The sequence below is a fragment of the Eptesicus fuscus genome, chromosome 15 (genome assembly GCF_027574615.1).
Source record: "Eptesicus fuscus isolate TK198812 chromosome 15, DD_ASM_mEF_20220401, whole genome shotgun sequence".
Classification (NCBI taxonomy): domain Eukaryota; kingdom Metazoa; phylum Chordata; class Mammalia; order Chiroptera; family Vespertilionidae; genus Eptesicus; species Eptesicus fuscus.
In genome coordinates, this window is record NC_072487.1 from 7,792,327 (window position 1) to 7,813,013 (window position 20,687).

General features: G+C 45.3%; 1 long non-coding RNA gene across 2 annotated transcripts; it reads right to left on the bottom strand.

Annotated features, from left to right (window-relative positions):
* Positions 1-1,452: 1,452 nt before the first annotated feature.
* On the bottom strand, positions 1,453-17,575 carry LOC129151655 (uncharacterized). 2 transcript variants are annotated; one of them, XR_008558315.1, is made up of 6 exons: positions 17,481-17,575; positions 16,958-17,022; positions 8,358-8,533; positions 8,127-8,235; positions 7,341-7,490; positions 1,453-2,070 (listed from the first exon to the last, which is right to left on the bottom strand). It is a non-coding gene; the product is annotated as an uncharacterized LOC129151655 (long non-coding RNA). The 2 variants fall into 2 exon arrangements; XR_008558316.1 differs by lacking the exon at positions 8,127-8,235.
* Positions 17,576-20,687: the final 3,112 nt, after the last annotated feature.

Below are 20,687 nucleotides of genomic sequence, written 5' to 3' on the forward strand. Positions count from 1 at the left end.
GGACGCCAGTGGCTGCACCTGTGCCTGCAGCCCGGGAGAGGGACAACCCGCACACCCCACAGTCTCCACGGTCCTGGGCGCCTGCGCCTGCACCTGTGGCCCAGGAGAGGGACAAGCCACCCGCTCTGCGGTCCCGGGCACCTGCAGCTGCAGCTGCAGCCCAGGCGAAGCCGGCCCGGGTCCTGGGTGCTTGCAGCTGGCCAGAGGGAGGGAAGCCTGGGTCCTGGGTGCCTGCGACTGGCCAGAGGAGGGAATCCTGAGTCCCGGGTGAGGGGTGAGGCAGAGGCAGTTAGGGGTGATCAGACCAGCAGTGGAGCAGTTAGGGACAATCAGGCAGGCAGGCAGAGGGGTTAGGGGTGATCAGGCAGGCAGGCAGGTGAGTGGTCCCGGATTGGAAAGGGTGCAGGGTCCTTTGCAGTGGTCCCGGATTGGAAAGGGTGCAGGCTGGGCAGTCGGACATCCCCTGAGGGGTCCCGGATTGGAAAGGGTGCAGGCTGGGCTGAGGGACATCCCCCCTTGCCCCTGTGCATGAATTTTGTGCACCAGGCCTTTATAATAATAAAAGCCTAATATGCTAATTGGACTGGACATCCTTCCAGACGAAGCTGTGGCAGTGGGGGCCGAGGCAGAGGGCCCTGGCCACAGCGCCGAGGAAGAGGAAGCCTTCGCAGCGGCTGGGGCCAACCCCTTGCACGAATTTCGTGCATCAGGCCTCTAGTCTCATTATAACCAAAGTAAAGGAATATTGCCCTGTGGTATTTAAATGACTCCCACAGACATTTTATTCTCACTCAGATGCTCCTCAATTTTCACTCACAGGGTCATTTTATTCCCACATATTTTAAAAATTAAAAATGTTTAACTTATTGTGCATGCCCTCCAGTTGGAAGGCTGTCTCCCAGGGTGGGATCCCTTTCATGTGCCTGAGCCCGAGGTGCCCTCCTCGCCCAGGCGCCCAGGCGTTCACATCCTCCCGCCTCAGGGCCATCACAGGTTTGGGGTGAAGCTCTGCAGAGGGGGAGCCCCAGCTGGTCCAGTCTGGCCCCACATATGTGCAGCATCTTGAAACCTGGGGCCTGGAAGGAGGTCATGAGAGCTCAGGAAAACAAAAGGCAGGGGCTCACAGGTCAGTTCTGGTCCCTAAGAAATCTGATGTAAAATCCAACCTACTCAGATGATAACAGATACAAGACAGAGAAACGGGGAGGGGAAACCGGGATGATATAAAGTGTTCCCTTACCCAAACAAACCCAAATTTCCACAAACAAGGTTATTTATTTAAAAGAAAAAAAATGCTGGGCAACTGATGGGATACTAATCCATATCTGCAAAGCCCAAATAGGTTGTTAGATATATGTTTTATCAAACAACTGTTCAGCACAGAAGTCTTAAGCGAGTTAACCTGCAGTGCAAGTAAATTCAGGAAGATAATATATGGCAGTTTTGAGAGCATAAAGTTTGGAATTCTTTAATCATGCACAAGATTCCTGGCGGTCTAGCTCCAACCTCTTTCGAGGGCCAGCTCCGCCATTCCCTAACAAGAGCTCCTCGGAGTCCTGGGCAGCCCGTTGTCCGTCAGGGAACTGCTTTTCTCTGGTCCGAGATGAGATATGTACAGAAATGGAATGTTATTTGTCTTTCTCGGACTGGCTTCTTTCACTTAGCATAATACTGTTTGGGTCCATCTATGCTGCACAAAAGGTAAGATTTCCTTCTTTTGTATGACCATGTAGTATCCCATGTACCAGAGCTTCTTTACCCACTCATCTACTGATGGGCACTTGGGCTGCTTCCAGATCTTGGCTATTGTAAACAATCCTGCAATGAACATAGGGGTGCACATATTCTTTTGAATTAGTGCTTCAGGATTCTTAGAATCTATGCCCAGAAGTGGGATCACTAGGTCAAAAGGCAGTTCCATTTTTAGCTTTTTGAGGAAACTCCATACTGTTTTCCACAGGAGTCTGGAGGACGGATTGCTTGGGGCGATGGCTCGCGATGCAGTGAGCAGGTGATGTGTCATTGAATTGTACACTTGAATGCTAAACGGTTTTGCAAACGAATGTCATTCTAATAAATTCAATAAATAAAAAAAAAGAAATAGGAAGTTAGACCTTTATATAACATTATTATTTTTCTAGTAATTCATTGTTGTTGGATTCAATAAAAGTATTGGTCTCAGCAGATTAGAAATTTAAGAAAACAAAAAAAATATATTCCCTCACCACAGGTGTCAGAGGCTTAAGAAGCACAGCCATAAACCACCCCCTGACCCACCTGGGACCCCTGACCCACCTGGGACCCTCTGACCATTTTGTTGCTCCAAGCGTGCTGTTCCCTTTCCCAGGGTTTCCTCCCACAGCACACCCTCCGATTACAGAGGTTGTCAACCAGTGTCCACAGCAGGCACCCTGGTGGTGCCGCAAGAATTTCCCAAACACCCAGCACCTGACTGTTTAGTCGGGGCACTGACCTCTTTTCCTTTCGATTGTCAAATAGATAAAATGACAGCAGCCAACACAATAGCCATCCGGTGTGAATGAATCAAACTTATATCTATTTTTTGTCTGATCAGCAAAAAAATAACATTTTCTGTTGTGCCACAGAATTTTAGTACTTAGTTTGTGTGCCACGAGATGAAAAAGGTTGGAAATCGCTGTCCTATTATATTAAACCTGGACCTGTCTCAACCAGCTTTCTAAGTGCTATTCCAGGTTGCAAAATTCCACTCATTTACAATCATGAAATGTTCACAAGAGGCTCACTATAAATTTTATATAGATTTTTAAAGCATAAATATCGTACAGTACTCTATCCCTCTTCATATGGCTATAAACATTTGATAACCAAATGTCATTTCAGATGACGATTTGCTGGATCATTTGGATGCTAATCCTAGTTTTTTATGTTTAAGGTTGACATCAAAATATAGGGACTGCCCTGGCAGGTATAGCTCTGTGGTTAGAGCTTAGCCCTGGCATTAGGTTTGATTTCCGGTCAAGGGCACATATCTGGGTTGCAGGTTCAATCTCTGGCTGCGGGGAGGGAACTAATGGATGTGTTTCTTTCACATCAATGTTTCTCTCTCTCTTTCTCACTCTCTTTCCCCTCGTCTGCCCCCTCCCTCCCTCCCACTCTCTAAAAAAATCAATGGAAAAATATCCTCCAGTGAGGATTAACAAATATTGATTTCACACTTTCCAGAAGTGTCCTACCAACTACTGCTAGCTTTTAGCCAAATTGGTATGGAATACGTTTTGGTTATATCAGACTGCAACCTCTAAATCAGACCTTCCATATAGATGGGGAAGGTTTGTGTAGGAAGCGGTTATAGGTTTAAGCCTCGGACTGACCTGTGGCAGGATCACAAACAAGTTCGTTTGGAGTGCAGACCCCTCCCAGCATAATTAAGCCTGATCCTGTAACTGCTCCCTAGATCTTTCCTGGGTAGCTAGTGGGCTGTGGGAGGGGCAGCAAGTGCTGCCAAAACAAGTGAAACTTATAAGAACATTGCTAATTGCCTTGTTTGTCCCTGACTATAAATAAAGCCTCAGCTTTGCAGTCTGGATCTGTTCTGTGGCCTCAGCCAGGCACAGAAAGGTCCACCCAGCCCCAGCTTTCAAATCTATCTCTCCTCTCCTTATTTCTAATATTTCTCAATCCCTGGCCGCCTCCACTTAGAACCGGTTCGTTCATCTCTCTTTCCGCGCGGGACACGGAAAAGGGAGATCCCCGCCATGTTTGGCCCCCGCCGCATCAGGCCCCCGCAGTTTGTCCAAACCTGGAGCCACATAGATACTTGCTCCCCAAGATGGAAATTTATAGGGCAACTCACAACACAACAGACCAAAGAACAAAGCAAAGGGCAAGGAGTCCAGCTAAGAAGGCTTTAGGGAGGAGGGGCAGGGAGAGAAAGGGCTGCGCACAGCAGATGACTGTGCCGATGGTGAGGGCCAACAGCGACGATAGACGTTTTAGTAAAAGCCTGTGTGAGCTCTTTCAGATTATTGGTTATTTCCATAGTTTTTGTTTAAAAGGAGACAACATTAGCCCAAACCCCAGCCAAAGCCCATTGTATTTATTTTCTCCAAAGCCAAAGGAGAAACTTGTGGGACCTGGATAGTCAAGGCCAATGGAATCACAAAGGCCTTGTTATCAGCACACCAGAATGGACAAAGGCCGCTCTGGGCATTTGCCTAAACGGGATGTCCAAGGACTCTGAGCCTGGGAATCCTAGTCAGGACAAGACACCACGAGTGGGTGCAAGGACACACGGTAGACTATGCTCTTCAGTAGCCAGTATGATTGATGTAACTATTGGCGTGAAGCCTTCTTTGTCTAAATAGTGTAAAAGTAGGTTACTGACCAGCTGGTTGGCTGGAGTCGGTGAAGAAGTCTGCTGGGGAGAGCAGCGGGGCAGGAGAGACAGGAGAAGCTGCTGAGCCGGAGAGCTCAGGTACCGCTATGATGTGAGGCGGTGAGTCTAGGAGGCAGCGTGCGGCTGCTCAGATAACAGCTGTGGGGACAGAGACTGATGCTGCTTTATGGGAAATATATACGTTCACCAGCCGGTGTCCGGCTGCCTGCCTGTATGGACTTTGCTGTGAGGACTGTCTTGTCTGATGGCTATGTGGCCACTGGCTTCTGCAATGAAGACTCATTCTTATACACCCACAGCCTCTCATGGCTTCTCCGTCTAAGACCCGGCGTCCTAGACGGTCCAGCCCCAGGCAGAGGGCTCAGACCCGACACCTGTTACTAGTGAGCAGAGGATAAAGGAGGAACTTGGACTAAGTTCCCAACAGTTAGTACAGTGGGCAGGGTTCAGGCAGGAGCCAGCACTGGCGTAGTTGAATGGGAGGATTTGGGAGAATACATGGGACTCAGTCACTCAGAGCACCAGAGCTCGTGCAGGGCTCCTGCTGCTGCTCTGACAAAACTGCAGCACCCATAGAACTTGCATCCCTGTCTCCTCAAAAAACAACAAACAAAAACCCAATTCCAAAGACATGCGATTCTCCTGACACACAGCTAGCCCAGAATGGCCCCACCCTGCAGCAGGAGCTGTGCTCCATATTCCTTAGGTGGTGGAGGGACACCACATCCTCTGTTCTTTGTAGCAATTCTTGGGTCTAACATGAGGGAGCAGGTTCAGATAATACAGCCCTCCCTCCGCCCAGCTGGATTCATAACCACACACCCCCCTCAGTGACCCTACCCCCCTCCTCCCACCTCCTCTGTCTAGGATGGGGGCGAAGTGTGGGAGGAGACACGCGCGCGCGCACACACACACACACACACACACACACACACACACACACAATTGGCAAAGGCCGATCTCCATGGGGACTAGGAACAGAAAGCAGCAGGATGTGACCCTCGGAGTTCATTCGGGAAGCTGCATTCACTTTCACTTTCGTAGGGAATTCTCAAGTCCTAGCCCCATGGCTGTGTTTCTAATCAAATGTAACAAATAGTCACCATTGATTTAACAGAATGTGCCAAGTGTGAATGCTGAGCACCTTAAAGACGCGATGTCATTTTTTTCCTTGCAAAAATCTCATATAAAGAGATACCATTTTTCCCCATTTTACAGGTGGAGAAACTGAACTGGGGTCTGAGTAGAACTGTGGCCTTTACGTGGAAGCAGGATTCCTCCTTACTGTTTAACACGCGGGATTTTCCCTTCTTTGCTGAGCCCGCAGGTCCACCCCGTGTGGATCTGACCCAGGTGGTTACTGCTGCCAGCGTGTTTCACACACAGATCAGCTCCGTGTGGCACCGACTTGAGCAGCTATAGTCCATGGTCAGTTCTCCCCCGCATGCTGCCTCTATCCACCCCTTTCCCAGGTGCCACCAAACATCCCCCCTGCGTCCCTGCCAAGGTAAGTTCTAGGTTTCTGGGTGCTTAGAAAAAAGGTTTCATTACAGCAGGTACCACTGACTAGCATTGCTTGGACCTGAAACTCGGTCTCAGCCTAGAAGTTCCTGGGCCACCATTCATTTATTCTCAGGTCATCAGCAGGAGGGTTCTTAACTGCTCTCAGGTAGGGCCCTGCAGGGGCCTGGTATGTCATGGACATGCCCACGTGGGCTGCTCTGCGCTTCCCTGCCCAGGATTTTGTGGGGTTTTCCATGAATACCAGGAAATGGGGTGATGTATATTTCGGACAGTGCCCTCAGTGACACAAACAGGAAGACCCCTGGCTTACCACTGGCTCTGCCAGGCCGCTTGGCAGTGCCAGGAGCTGATAACCGCCACTCGAATGAGCAAAGACGTGGAAAACAAGAGGAGGAGAGGAGAAGAAAAAGACAGAGCTGGGGGGAGGGGGAAGAGGAGGAGGAGGAGAAGGAGGAGGAGGGGGGGGAGGAGGAAGAGGCGAGGACTAGGGGAGAAAGAGAAGTGTCACCCAGTGGGGGAAGGAAGGGAGAAAGAGAAGGAGGAGGAGGAGGGGGAGGAGGAGGGGGAGGAGGGGGAAAGGACTAGGGGAGAAAGAGAAGTGTCACCCAGTCAGGGGAGGGAATAAGACCCTTCCCCCGACAATTGCTGAGGTCTTCCCTTCCACACAGGAGGGGGAATGTTTCCAATAGTATAAACACAGATTTAAAAGATTCTTCCCCGTGTTTTTGTACAACAAGAAGAGCTCTAAGGCACAGTTTGCTTACCCAGGATTGACCGGGCATTTGAAATGACTCTAACCTCACGGGAATCCTGTGGTGAATGAAATGCACAGACATGCGCAGACAGAAGCACACTCAGGGGATGATGGGCTGCAGCAATAGGACCTAGGATATGATGCCACTGCACCTCTTTCCACCCTCAATGGGGGACACTTGAGAATTCCCTTCAATTTGAAAATTATCTGTTTGCAGTGTACACAGACAAATAATTTACAACCCAAATCACATGTCAGGGCTCAGCTCACATGTGGTTCTCTCGCTGAGGCTCCCTGATCACCCCAACCAGACGCCATCTCTCCAAGCTCCATACACCTCGGTCGCTTATTCATTTCTCTCTTACAGCTCTGAGCACAGGCGAGTTCCATAGCGTGGATTTGCCTTCTATTACCATGTCTTAGAAAACTCACTTCCTTACTGAATCGCAGTGTTTCTCATCCACAGAATAGGGTTGCTCATGTGGGAAGAACAGATTTTTTAAAGGGCCATTTTATGACTGTGGTAACTAAGATTTAGAGAAGTTAAATAGATTGTGTAGAGCTAAAAAACTAATAATCAAAATGTTTCTAAAAACGTTTGTCTTTATGCTTTTCATTGTATCATACTTATCTCCTATAGCATTGAATCTGTGAGTTGTAGAAAAATGGTATTTCAATACACACCTGCTTCATGAGTCTCTTTCTTTCCAGTATAAGAGGAAATCACCCGCCTAGAGAACTGGTTCTGTTGGTCTTGAAAATTGTTTTGTAAGCAGTCCATCAGCATGATGTAAACAGACTGTTGCATTGGAAGAACTTTGCAGAAACAGCCAACTAAAAGGAAGATAATTTAACATATAATTTAACATTCCTGCTTCAAGGGCATCAGTAAACACTTTAAAGCATATTCTGTTAGTAAAGCTTAGAAAATCATTCTTTTTAGATTCCTTCAAGTTACTTTATTTGTTGGCATTTCCGAGATGACCCGGCTTTCAGAGAGGATAACTGTAGCTTGGAAAACAATCCAGGTGGCCGTGGCCATGCAGGGAGGCGAGGTCAACGAGCCACCGTAAGTGTCACACTTGTCAGTGGAGTTTGGCAGGAGGTTCAGCCTGTTTCCCCAAAAGTAATGACATGCGTGTCAGCTGGAAGCCCAGCTCTGGACCTCAGCTGCTCAAACTTCCATAAACAGAGACCTCTGCTTTGTCATGTATTTCAGCAGAATTGACATGTTAAGAATGTTTTAGATATATTTTAAAAAGGGCAATAAAACTGGCATACTCCTAATTTTTTTACAGATGTCATTACATAGTGTTAGATGTTTCATCTTTACTTCAGCAAGATGCTAGAGAGAGTATTTGCATATGAAAAATACTCAGCAAACACACGACCAAATACAAATAACTGATTTGATAACCGTCAGTACCAGTTAGTGGAAAATAAACCCTAAAATCTTATTCTGGTGATCACCTTTAAAAGCCCATAGTCAACATCATATTTAAGACTGAGTTCTTGAACTTTCCCGTAGAGGTCAAGAATGAGGCAAGGACGTCCTGCTTACACTGCTTCTAACATTGAACTGGAAGACAATACCAATGCAATAAAGTCAGATAATGAAAACAGACTCAATAGGAATAAGTGATAACATCACAATTTGCAAATAACGTGATTGTGCATGTAAAATATTGAAAAAATTACAACCTGTTGCGATGTGATTGTGATGACTGAACAGGAACACCTGCCACGGCTCCTGCCACCCTCTTGCAAACCCAAGGACCGTCGTCAGGAAGGCGTGGAGAGGCCTCCTTTGTGCATTGCATGGACACTCCCTGCGGACGTGGAACACAGGAGTGAGGAAGCTCCTGTTCCCAGGCGACCTGAAGGGCGGCATGGAGAGGACCGTGAGCAGCATGCTGACTGTCTCCATCGCTGCTGCTGGACTGCATCCCAGGAGACGGGGTGCTGGCCACGGTAACACCCAGAAGCCTGGGATGCACCATTGCGAGGCCTTCCTCCACGGCTCCCACATATTTCTGATTTTACTTATTGTGGGGTAGGTTTAAAATGTATTCATTAAAAATAAACTTAGCTTTTAGATAACATAGACATCTGTTACTTTATGTACCTTTGCTTTCCTTTTAATTCTAATCCCCATCTCCCAGTGTTAGGTCTCTTTTTACTTTTCGATTAGTTTACATTCAATATTGTTTTGTGTTAGTTTCAGGTGTGCTGCAAAGTGTTCCCTCAATTTCAGGTACTCACCAGGCCCCATATGTACTTACCACAGTCTTAGTGACTGTACTCCCTACGCTATCATCTACTACCAATAGATTCTGTGCACACCCTTTGGGGTTGTGCTGATAAACTGAAAGGCAAATGGTGTTTTAGGGTGCTTATACTGGTTATATATTTTCTCTGTATTAATCATGCTTTTATATCACTCCTTTTGAATTTGTTCAACTAATTTGTTGAAAAAATTTTAACGAATTAGAATTGCTTGGGCTAAGGATATTCCAAATTTATATTTTGATTCAAAACCGGCTTTCCCCCCAATTGTTGATACTCATCAATGTTTTATGAGACTTCAAACTGTACAACAAACTGTTCAACACTGAAGAACAATAGGTGTCAGTGTCTTTATTCCGTTCAGTGTCATATTGCAGAGAAATTATTCTTCGTCACTGCTCAGCGCAATCATCAATATGCTTAACGCTTAATCGTCATTTGTATTATTTCAGTTTATTTTTTTCCAGGTTCCTTGCATTATAGTGTCTCTGTTACTGGTTTCTAAGAGCTTGTTTATGACTAAAGATGTTAACCATTTCTCATGCCTTGCAAATGAAATACCATGTTTATTGTTATTATTTTACAGTGGTGCTTTACTTTATGGTATACCGAAGTTGTGTATTAAATATAATCATGTTCTGTTAAAAAAGAAAAAATTACAGATTATTAGAATTATTAAGTGTCTTCAGTAAAGTCACTGAACACATGGCCTATATTCAAAAATCTATTCTATTTACATATAATAGTATCACACAATAGAAAGCAATTTTAAGGCAATATAACTTATAATAGCAACAAAAAATCAAACAAGTAAATCTAACAATTAATGTGTACAACATCTATATTTAAAATTACAAAACTTTTTTTGAGAGAATTAGATAAAACTTTCAAATAATGAGGAATACCATGTTCATGAGTAGGAAGGTTTAGTATTATGAAGGTGTTGATTTTCTCCAAATTAATTTATGGAGTCAATAAATCTTAATCGATGTCCCAGGAGTGTTTGTGTGTGTATGTGTGAGTGTGTCTCTTTCTATGTATGTGTACATGTGTGTGAACTGACATGCTGATTTTAAAATTTAATAGGAAACACAAAACAAAATTCATTGACATTTTGAATATCCTTAGCCCAAGCAATTTCAACTCATTGAAGGGATTTAGAAGTATACATTGGCAGTTATAGGATAGTCATGGGGATATAAAGTACAGAATAGTGAATATAGTCAGTAATATTGTAATAAATATGTATGGTGCCAGTTGGGTATGAACTAGACTTATCAAGGGGATCACTTCCTAAGTTATATAAATGTGTAACCACCATGGTACACAGCTGAAACTAATACAATATTTAATGTCAACTGTAATTGAAAAAACGCCACAAAGAAAAGTTAAGATACTCTTGAACAATAACAAAGCTGGTAAACTTTCAGTACTAGATAGGAAGACCTATTATATAAAGCTATAGAAATCATAATAGTCTATTTTATGACTACTAGACATCTGGTGCAAGAAATTAGTGCATGGGGGGGGGGTCCCTCAGCCCGGCCTGCACCCTCTTGCAATCCGGGACCCCTCGGGGGATGTCTGACTGCTGGTCTGACTGTGGGATCAGGCCTAAACTGGCAGTTGGACATCCCTCTCACAATCTGGGACCGCTGGCTCCTAACCGCTTGCTTGCCTGCCTGCCTGATCACACCTAACCACTCGCCTGCCTGCCTGCCTGATCGCCCCTAACCACTATGCCTGCCTGCCTGACTTCCCTTAGCTGCTCGCCTGCCTGCCTGATCGCCCCTAACTGCCTCTGCCTCAGTCCCCACCTTGGTGGCTTCATCTGGAAGGATGTCTGGAATGACGTCCAGAAGGTCATTCGGCTATCTGGTCTAATTAGCATATTACGCTTTTATTATTATAGATTGATTTTTAGAGAGAGAAGGAGAGAAACATCTATGGGCTGCCTCCTGCACGCCCCCTACTGGAGAGCGAGCTCACATCCAGGCAGCCAGGGATTGAACTGGAGACCGCTCAGTGCCTGGGGTGATGCTCACACACTGAGCAGCACTGGCCAGGGCATGGTAGTGAGGTCTTTATGGAAAAGTAAACAAATGGAACATTGAAGAGAACAGAGAGTCCAGACCCACATACATGGTCACTTGATTTATGACATAAAAAATTACTCTTTGGATGGAATGAACAACATTTTCAATAAACAAGGCTGCCTCGATTGAATGTCTTTATGGGAAAAAAAGTGCATCTTGATTCCCTTCTTCACACCAAATCAGTTCTAAATACATTGCACGAACAACTTCTAAATAGATTATAGATCTAAGTGTGAACAGAATTAAAAAAAAACTTTTAGAGGAAAACAGAAAATTATCATTATAACCTTATGGTTGGTTAAGATTTCTACAATGGCACACAAATAGTATTGCTCATCTACATATATAAAAGCCTAAGTGACCGTTATGACTGGACAACCGGACTACCGGACTACCAGCCAGTAGCTATGATGCGCAGTGATCACCAGGGAGCAGAAGCTCAATGCAGGAGCTGCCTCCTGGTGATCAGTGTGCTACCACAGCCAACCTCCCACTGTCCCTCCCGCTGGCCTGCCAGACCGAGGGACCTCACCAGTGCACAAATTCGTGCACTGGGCCTCTAGTAAAGGTAAATGATAAATTTTAATATGTGACAATCAAGATCTATTCATCAATAGTCACTACCTATAATAATAAAAGCATAATATGCTAATTAGACTGGATGACCTTCTGGATGACCTTCTGGATAAAGCCAGGACTGTGAGGGAAGCCTGGGTCCTGGGTGCCAGAGGGAAGCTGGTTCTGGCAGCCAGGGGAAGGAAGGTCTACTCTTGCATGAATTTCGTGCATTGGGCCTCTAGTTAAGAGAATAAAAAGGCAAGACAAGTAGTGAAAAATATATTCTGGATTATTTATATATATAAAAGGCTAATATGCAAAGTGTCCCCTTGGGAGTTTGACCGGGAGACTGGGAGTGGGTGTTCGATTGCTTGCTATGATGTGCACTGACCACCAGGGTGTGGCATGGAACAAAGGAAGGCCCTGGCCAGCAGCTGGAAGGCTCCAGTCAGCCCTGATCACCTGCCACGCCTGCCACGCCTAGGGAACATACCTGTACATGAGTTTCATGCACTGAGCCTAATGTACATATATATTAATAAAAGAGTAATATGCTAATTAGACTGGGAGACCTTCCAGAGACCTTTCGGACAAAGCCATGGTGGCAGGGCTGAGGCAGAGGCGGTTAAGGGCAATCAGGCTAGCAGGGGAGAGCATTTAGGGGGATCAGGCCAGAAGGGGAGGGAAGTTGGGGGTGATCAGGCCAGCAGGGGAGGGCAGTTGGGGGTGATCGGGCCCGCAGGGAAGGGCAGTCAGGGGTGATCAGGCAGGCAGGCAGAGGCAGTTAGGGCTGATCAGGCAGTCAGGCAGAGGGGTTAGGGCAATCAGGCAGTCAGGCAGAGGCAGTTAGGGGCAATCAGGCAGGCAGGCAGATGAGCGGTTAGGAGCCAGTGGTCCCAGATTGCGAGAGGGATGTCCGACTGCTGGTTTAGGCCCCAGGAATCAGGCCTAAACTGGCAGTTGGACATCTCCCAAGGGGCCCCCGATTGGAGAGGGTGCAGGCTGGGCTGAGAGAACCCACACCCCGTGCACGAATTTCAAGCACCGGGCCACTAGTATATATATAAAACACTGGTAGAGGTTTCCTAAGTGCTTCATCTGACCTGAGGATCCTGAAACAATCTGACTTCCCTGTCTCCTTGAATAGTGCCATTTTTGTTTTTCATCTTCCCAGTAGCACTGCCTTGGTCATTTAACTGTTTGTGTGCCAGCCCTCACTCCTGTGGGCAGCAATCTGCTTCCCAGCAAGATCTGTGTATATCTCCATCCCCTACCCTCCTAACTACCCAGCCCTGCTCATGTCCTCTGCTCCAGTGAGTGATCTAGGTCATTAAGAAATAGTACCCGAAGTCTATTTAATCTAGTCTAAATGAGGTGGCACAATGTAGAGCATCTAACTCACCCCTTATTCGCATCATCAGGGGAGCTTTGAAATATATACCAATGTCACAGGCCCCACACTCACCATTTAAATTCAAATCTCTAGTGGGGGGACTGGAGCATCTGCATTTTTGAAAAGTGCCCCAGCTGATTCCAACATGCAGCCAGGGTTGAAAGCCCCAAGTTGGTTGAAGCCTTTGCAAGATTTCAGTCCTTTGAACCCCACTTTACTCATTATGAAATGAAACGACGGAAAGAGATTATTAGGAGAGAAAGGCCTTTCTTTTTCTTTGCTGTGGCCTTCCACAATTACGAGAAGCACCTGTAATTAAACCCCAAGATAGTTAGCACCTCTGATTCAAACAGCCCCTCTGTTCAAACCCCAAGACAAGTTACTCTCAAGGCTACATTCTTGCATCCTCCACCCCCTGCTATTTTTACAGCTCAGGGACAGTTAATAGAAAGTTCCCTTCCCCCCTTCTCTTTAAACAAGACTCTTTTGAACTCTTCATAACTGTGACTCTATGCATGTTTTTCAGGCTTTGGAAAAATATTGGTAAGACACCTCCTTAGGACATCTGCCTGGACTGTCGCCTAAAAAAGACAAACTTTTCAAAGACAACCCCCTGATGTCTGCTGAATTTCAGCCCTGAAATCCCCTCCCTTCCTGGTCACCTGCCACAGCCGCCCAGGCTTTAAGAGGGGGAGCAGCTGTTTACTGCTTGTCCTTGCACTGGTTAGCAATGCACCAGCCCTTTCCCTTCGGGAAAGTAAAGATAAAATCCCTCTCCCTGCATCTCTTCTCTCAGTTGTGACTTCTTTCACAGCCCATGACACAGGCCAAAAACCCTAACATAGATGATGTTAATAGTCTACCACAGCTCTGAATTCTAGGAAGAATGAACACGTCTAGAAAGGTTAAAAAGAAAATTTCTATTTAAGAGTTAAATTATTGAATATTATTTGTTCTGCAATACAGAAAATTTTGAAGGAGGAAAAGGTATTGTTAATAAATTTATCTATAACTGCTTCCAGGCTGAATTTAACACTTTAACACTGAATGTTAGAAATAAAAATCTATGTGGTGAAATTGATAGTGTTGCCTATATATAACCTAAATCTAGTTTTAGTCCATTAAAATATTCTACTTCTATTTGGTTTCATGGATTAATTAGTAACTTCTAGAAGTATGTCTTTCTTTCCTCCAAGGTCAAGATGAGCATATCAAAATTTAGACACAGATCCAAGTTCTCTGAAACTGAGGAAAATATTTAATATGCAAATATTTTCTATTTTCAGATTTATGTTTTTCATAGCTGAAAAAGTGTGTGCTGAAATAATCTTCTTCTTAATAATCAATTGCTATACTGTTTCCTTTTCTTTGAAGATAAATTGTATCTAAAAATGTTCTGTGGAAATGTGGATGTGGAGGATGATAACTGAGGAAGGAGCCAGAACTGACCCGATGCTAAATGAGGTGGAGAGGAAATGGCGCCAGGGGAGCTAGAGGCTGGGGGGGGGAAGGGGGGGGCGCGGGAGGGGGGGGGACGGCGGGGAAGGAAAAAGAAAGAAGCAGAAGGGAGATCTGAATAGGGATGATATAATAGTTTCCTTAAAATTGGGGGAAAATTAAAGGGGAAATAAGAAGAGAAAGAATCAGAAGATAGTTTTTTATTTCTCCTTCCCTCACCCCAATATGGAATCTCTTCTTCCTGTCCCTGAGCCTCAGCAGCACTCATCTAGTCTCTCTTATGAAGGTGTTAACTATTTCGTACCTTGTCTTGGTTTTTTATTTACATGCATGTCCGAAGTTTTGTCTTGCATATCACAAGACTTTTCAATTGCAACAGTGCTTCTCAATTACACCGCTGTCACAAGAGTAAATTGGATTAAGCTGCAGTTCTTTTGGGTTTGCAAAAATATGTGTTTTTCATCTGAATCAGATCATTATTGCTAATACAAGAGAGAATCACATCTGAGCCAAAGTTGCTCTATTTGTGAACGCTCATTCATTCAATCACTATTCATTTGAACATATATGTATATTGGTGGTTAACCAACCAATCAGATCCCCCTCCCATAGGAGGATGGGAGTAGGAGGAGGAAAGACCAGGAGGTTGAGAGGTAGAGAGATAAAGGCCACACCAGGGCCAACCACTAGTGAAGGACACTTAAAACTAAATACTTAAAACCAGCTCTTATTACTCAGGACAACGAGACTTAAGATGGAGCTACATTACACCGCCTGTGAGGACTTTTCAATAGAGACATTCCTGGCTGCATTTGTGAGGAAGAAAGCACCACAAGTCATGCTGATGAGAATTCCCATTTCAGAGTCACCGATGATGCTCTCTGAGGTGTGGCTCTTCCTCCCAATTTGAGGAAGTTCAACCACAGTTCCCTATTTTACGGGCTCTGCTTGGGGAATATTAATGCACCATCTTTGCATGCTGCCACATCCCCTCCCTCTCACCACACCACGGGCCGGACAATGCCCGCACAGAGTAGGGATGGAAGAGGAAGAGAAGGAAAGCAGGGGTGAGGGAAGGAAAGAGAAATGGGTTTGTCTCCTGGAGAGAAACAGGAAATGCGCAACCAGCCCACGTGATAATGAGACAGATTTATAATCTGGCTGAGGGTTGAGAAGTGCTCTTTTGGGTGATTCACATTCTTTGGAGAATATGGGGCAGGATTTGGCAGTTGGGCTGCAGTTCCAGAGTCACCGTCGAAGGACAACAGGTCTCCAACCCTCCGGGTTCCCAGCAGCACTGTCTGGGGCCTACATGGGGAAGCCTTCCGTCTGTTGGGCATTGGGTGTTTTTGGGTTTTTTTTCTAGACTTTAAAATACATGGAATCCAAGAACTCCCAAAATGGAAAAATGATTAACTTTAGGAGAACTTAACAAATTCAGTTCAAACAGATCATATTTAACAACCTTTCAAATAAAAGTAAGACATGTCCCGTGTGTGTTCTGAAACATGTAACTAATGGGAATCTCCAGTATAGGGGAACAAACCTGGTGGACAGACTAGGCTCTACATCTGGCCCTACCGCTCGCCACCTGTGCAGCCTTAGGTGTCCTTGCTGAGCACATTGAAACCTTAGGTACCTAGTGGTGAGCTGCTGAGCACGGAGGACTCTATTTTGGGGTGAAAGAGGAGGGAGGAAGTTGGTGCACAAGAAGCAGGGCAGGGAGACGGAAGACAGGTGGGGAACGGAGGGCAGACTAGGCTGTGTCCCAGCCAGTGACAGAGATGGTTAGCGCTGCTTCCTAGGGAGGAGCCAGGGTCCAGACAGAATAGCGCTCCCAGGGAATCCATGTTCTCGGGGAGGGCGTTACGTGGCACCAGTGGCTCTGAGGGAGCAGCGCCCCCAGTGAGGGGCGTGTGATAGGCAGTTAGACAGACAGGAGCAGAGCCAGGACGACGGGCCATCTGGAGGAAAAACGGACAGGACCCTGAGACGTGCATCTCACCACTCCACCTGCTCAGAAGCTGGCAGGGGTGAAGCCCTGGCTCCATCACACCAGAGGGAAGAGGGCCCAGAGGGGAAGAATGGGTGACTGGACCCCGGGAGCACCTCGAGGTCGTCTGTCGAAGGCAACATTCACTGTAATAGGGCTCTTGGCCACTGTTGGTCTGGCTGAAGGAAACTAATTCCATCCAGAAGAGATGAAAATATCTGGGTGTATTCAGCAAAGAATGTTCTTAATATCTCTTGACTTCTGCCTTTCAGGAGGAACCTCTGTAGAACAGGCCTTTATATCTTGCCTAGTAGGAGATGGACATGTATTGCTAATACATGGAATTATAGGCAAAAATGATGGATAAGTGGTTCTTTTGTGTGCAATGTATCAATCATCAAGTGTGAACAGTGAGAGGTCGCTCCTTTCTTCTTTTGGAACAACTAATTTTTGTAATATTATAACAATTCATATGCATCCAAATCTGGAAGGACATTTCTACAAATAGCTTGCTTACCAAAGCGACTAACATTCCCGACTCCATCAATAATTGCTTTGTAATCCAAATTTTCTTCTATTAACCTGTTAAAAAAGAATGACATTTAAAAAATGGGGTAAAATACTCAATTAACTGTTCAATGAAATGTAAATATTAGGGATTTCCACTTTAATCATTCAAAAGTAATGCCCTCCAAGTGATCATTTATTAAATTTTTAAAATTTCGCACCAAGACAAGGACATTTTAAATGTCCTGATTCACATCACTGCCGTGTCATTGTGACGTGTGGCAGATACAATGGGCAGACGGGTGCACTCAGAAGGGTTTGCTCCAGCTGGGAGTGAGGTGCCCAGCAAACACATGCAAGCGTCCCTTTCTGCTTCCCAGCCAAGGGTTTGTTCTCTTTGGAAACGACCACCAGTTACCATTCTACTTGTGAGCACTTCTATTTGTTCCAAAGCTTGTTTCGGTATTTCACATCAATACTTCATGTGATTAAAAAAGAATGAAGTTGGTGTTTAAGCTATTTGTAATGATTACCTCAAATGGAACGGGTAAGCTCTTATCTTCCCTTTTCCTTTAACTGCTTCCTTAAACCTTGAACATTGGTCCACATCAAAGCAGTAGATTTGCATCTATCAATATAACAACGTCGGCTTTATTACATACAAAGGCTTCGCAAAAGTCGGCAAAGACAGTAAAGTAATTTACAAGTTCAATCAATCCTATCTGAAGAATTCTTTAAACTGTATAATTCTATATACTGCATATTTTAAAAATATTTTATCAATTACATGTATACACAATTGCATTTACTATCATTTATCATCCTGCAACGAGGAAGGAAACACGCGACACACACCTAGAGCAGAAATGACCACTGTGAGATTACCAGGTGACACTGAAGTAATTATAATTCACTAGAGCAATTATCAAATGTAATAATCGATCAAATGTTATTTCAACCATTTTGCTGGTATTTCAAATATAGTTTCATTCTTTTTGACTTGACATGCCTCTCCCTGAGTTATTGTTTTTGGACATTGTCTTGCACTCTAGTAAGAGTAAGACTCTTAGGACTTTGCTGCTATCTAAAAGATACCAAGACTCCTGCAGCAATCCTGAGAAAGAAGAACAAAGTAGGTGGGATCTCAATACCAGACTTCAAGCTGTATTACAAAGCCACGGTTCTCAAAACAGCCTGGTACTGGCACAAGAACAGACATATAGACCAATGGAATAGAATAGAGAACCCAGAAATTGACCCAAGCTACTATGCTCAATTAATATTCGACAAAGGAGGTATGAACATACAATGGAGTCAAGACAGTCTCTTCAATAAATGGTGTTGGGAAAATTGGACAGATACATGCAAAAAAATGAAACTAGACCACCAACTTACACCATACAAAAAAAAAATAAACTCAAAATGAATCAAGGACTTAAGCATAAGATGGGAAACCATACAAATACTAGAGGAATCCACAGGCAGCAAAATCTCAGACATATGCTGAAGCAATTTCTTCACTGATACCGCTCCTAGGGCAATGGAAACTAAAGAGAAAATAAACAAATGGGACTACATCAAAATAAAAAGCTTTTGCACAGCAAAAGAAACCATCAACAAAACAACAAGAAAGCCTACTGCAGAGGAGAACATATTTGCCAATGTTATCACCAATAAGGGCTTATCTCCAACATTTACAAGGAACTCATACAACTTAACAAAAGGAAGATAAACAACTCAATCAAAAAATGGGCAACAGACCTAAATAGATACTTTTCGAAAGAAGAGAGAAGGAAGGCCAAGAGACATATGAAAACATGCTCAAAATCACTAATCATCCGAGAGATGCAAATCAAAATGACAATGAGGTACCACCTCACACCTGTCAGAATGGCTATCATCAACAAATCAACAAACGACAAGTGCTGGTGAGGATGCAGGGAAAAAGGAACCCTCATGCACTGCTGGTGGGAAAGCAGACTGGTGCAGCCACTGTGGAGAACAGTATAGAGTTTCCCCAAAAAACTAAAAATGGAACTCCCATTTGACCCAGTAATCCCACTCCTAGGAATATATCCTAAGAAACTAGAAACACCAATTGTTAGAGAGTGGGAGTTTTTGAACACTCCGGAGAGGCCGTGGACTATGCCCCAGATATGGTTGTCAGTGCTGACACCAGGCCAGGCCTTGAGATATGGTCTCATGGCTCCTTCCCCTTGCACCTCACAAAATAGCCTTGCAAGATAGAACACTGTAAGCTTTCTAAAGAACAGGATAACCCTGTAAATAACATGATGGTCAATAGCATGGCCCTGACATTATTTGGGAAAAACTGTTTTGTCTTGGGTTGCTTACTCTGCAAAAAACAGGATGTGGTTAATGCCCTTAAAAAGTGGTCTCGCACAAAGGGTCGGGGCTGCTCTCTGACCTCCCTGCGTGGAAAGGCAGAACAGCCACCGGCTGGCAATAAAGGCTCCCTAAATTTTAATTTGGTCTGGACTCCAGTGGTCTTTGTTCGCATTCGCACCACAACATTTGGAGGCCCCCGCGAGATAACCAGCCTTTGCCTGGTCCTGTGACCAGAGCCCACTGGGGTCCCCGGACTCTCCGACCCAGGGGGAGATCTCTGAGAGACGTTCCTCAGCCCCAGGACTGGTAGAGGTCGGAGACCCCGCCTGCTAAATTTCCTGATTGACTCTGATCGGAGCCGCCTGGATCTGGTTCTTACTGGTAAGAACTTATTTCTGGTTCTGTTCTGTGGGCGCCCATCTAGCGTCTCTGGAAGGCTGGATGCAGTGCAACTTCTGAGACCAGATCCCGGTGCACAATGGTGCCCGGCAATCCTCAGTTGGCTGTTTTTGTCTTTTGTTATTCTGTGTTATTGTGGTCTAATTGTCTCTATCATTAGAATGGGGCAGTCTGCTTCTGTCTGTACTCCCCTGCAATGTTTTTTGAAAAAATTTCAGGAATTCAAGCAGTGAGCGGATGACTATGGAGCTTCCGTTAATGCTTTTGATTTACAGAAATTTTGTGAGCGGGAATGGCTGACTTTCCCATATCCCAGTAAGTGGCCTCCAGAGGGGTCCACTGATCTAGGGCTGGCATATAACATCCAACGTGCCATTTTCGACAATCCTGACTACCCAGACCAAATTCCTTATATCCAAATTTGGATAGACATTTTTACTGATAATCCCAAGTGGCTCTGGGACTGCAAAAGACCTCCCCAGAATAAGGAAAAATTGGAACAGAGACGGAGAAGGACTATCATCTTCACTAAACCTCCCATCACTAAACCTCCTCCCAGTGAGACCAGGGGAAGCCGGCTGCGCCAGTGCTGTGGGGAGGGCGGGAAAGAGTGAGGGGGTGGAGGGGTGGGATGGGAACAGGGAAGTGCTAACGCAGGAATGCCGCTGTGAGCTGGCCTGGAAATCTGAGCCGCCGCCCCGCCCCGAGACTGAGAAGCAACCTCCTGTCCTTCCATCACCCCAGGAGGACACCCTCTTGACGAAACCTCCCCCGTATCCATCTGCCCCAATTGCGGGTCCCGCTGAAGACCCAATGAGTCCACCCCACACCCACAGCGGGACTGAGTATAGACCCCATCATTTGGACCCTTCCCCTGATTCCTCAGGAGTCCCGATGCTGCCCCTGCATCAGGTAACTCCAGTAGCAGAGGATGGCAGGCCGTTTATGGTTTATGTCCCTTTCACGACTAGTGACCTGTATAACTGGAAGAA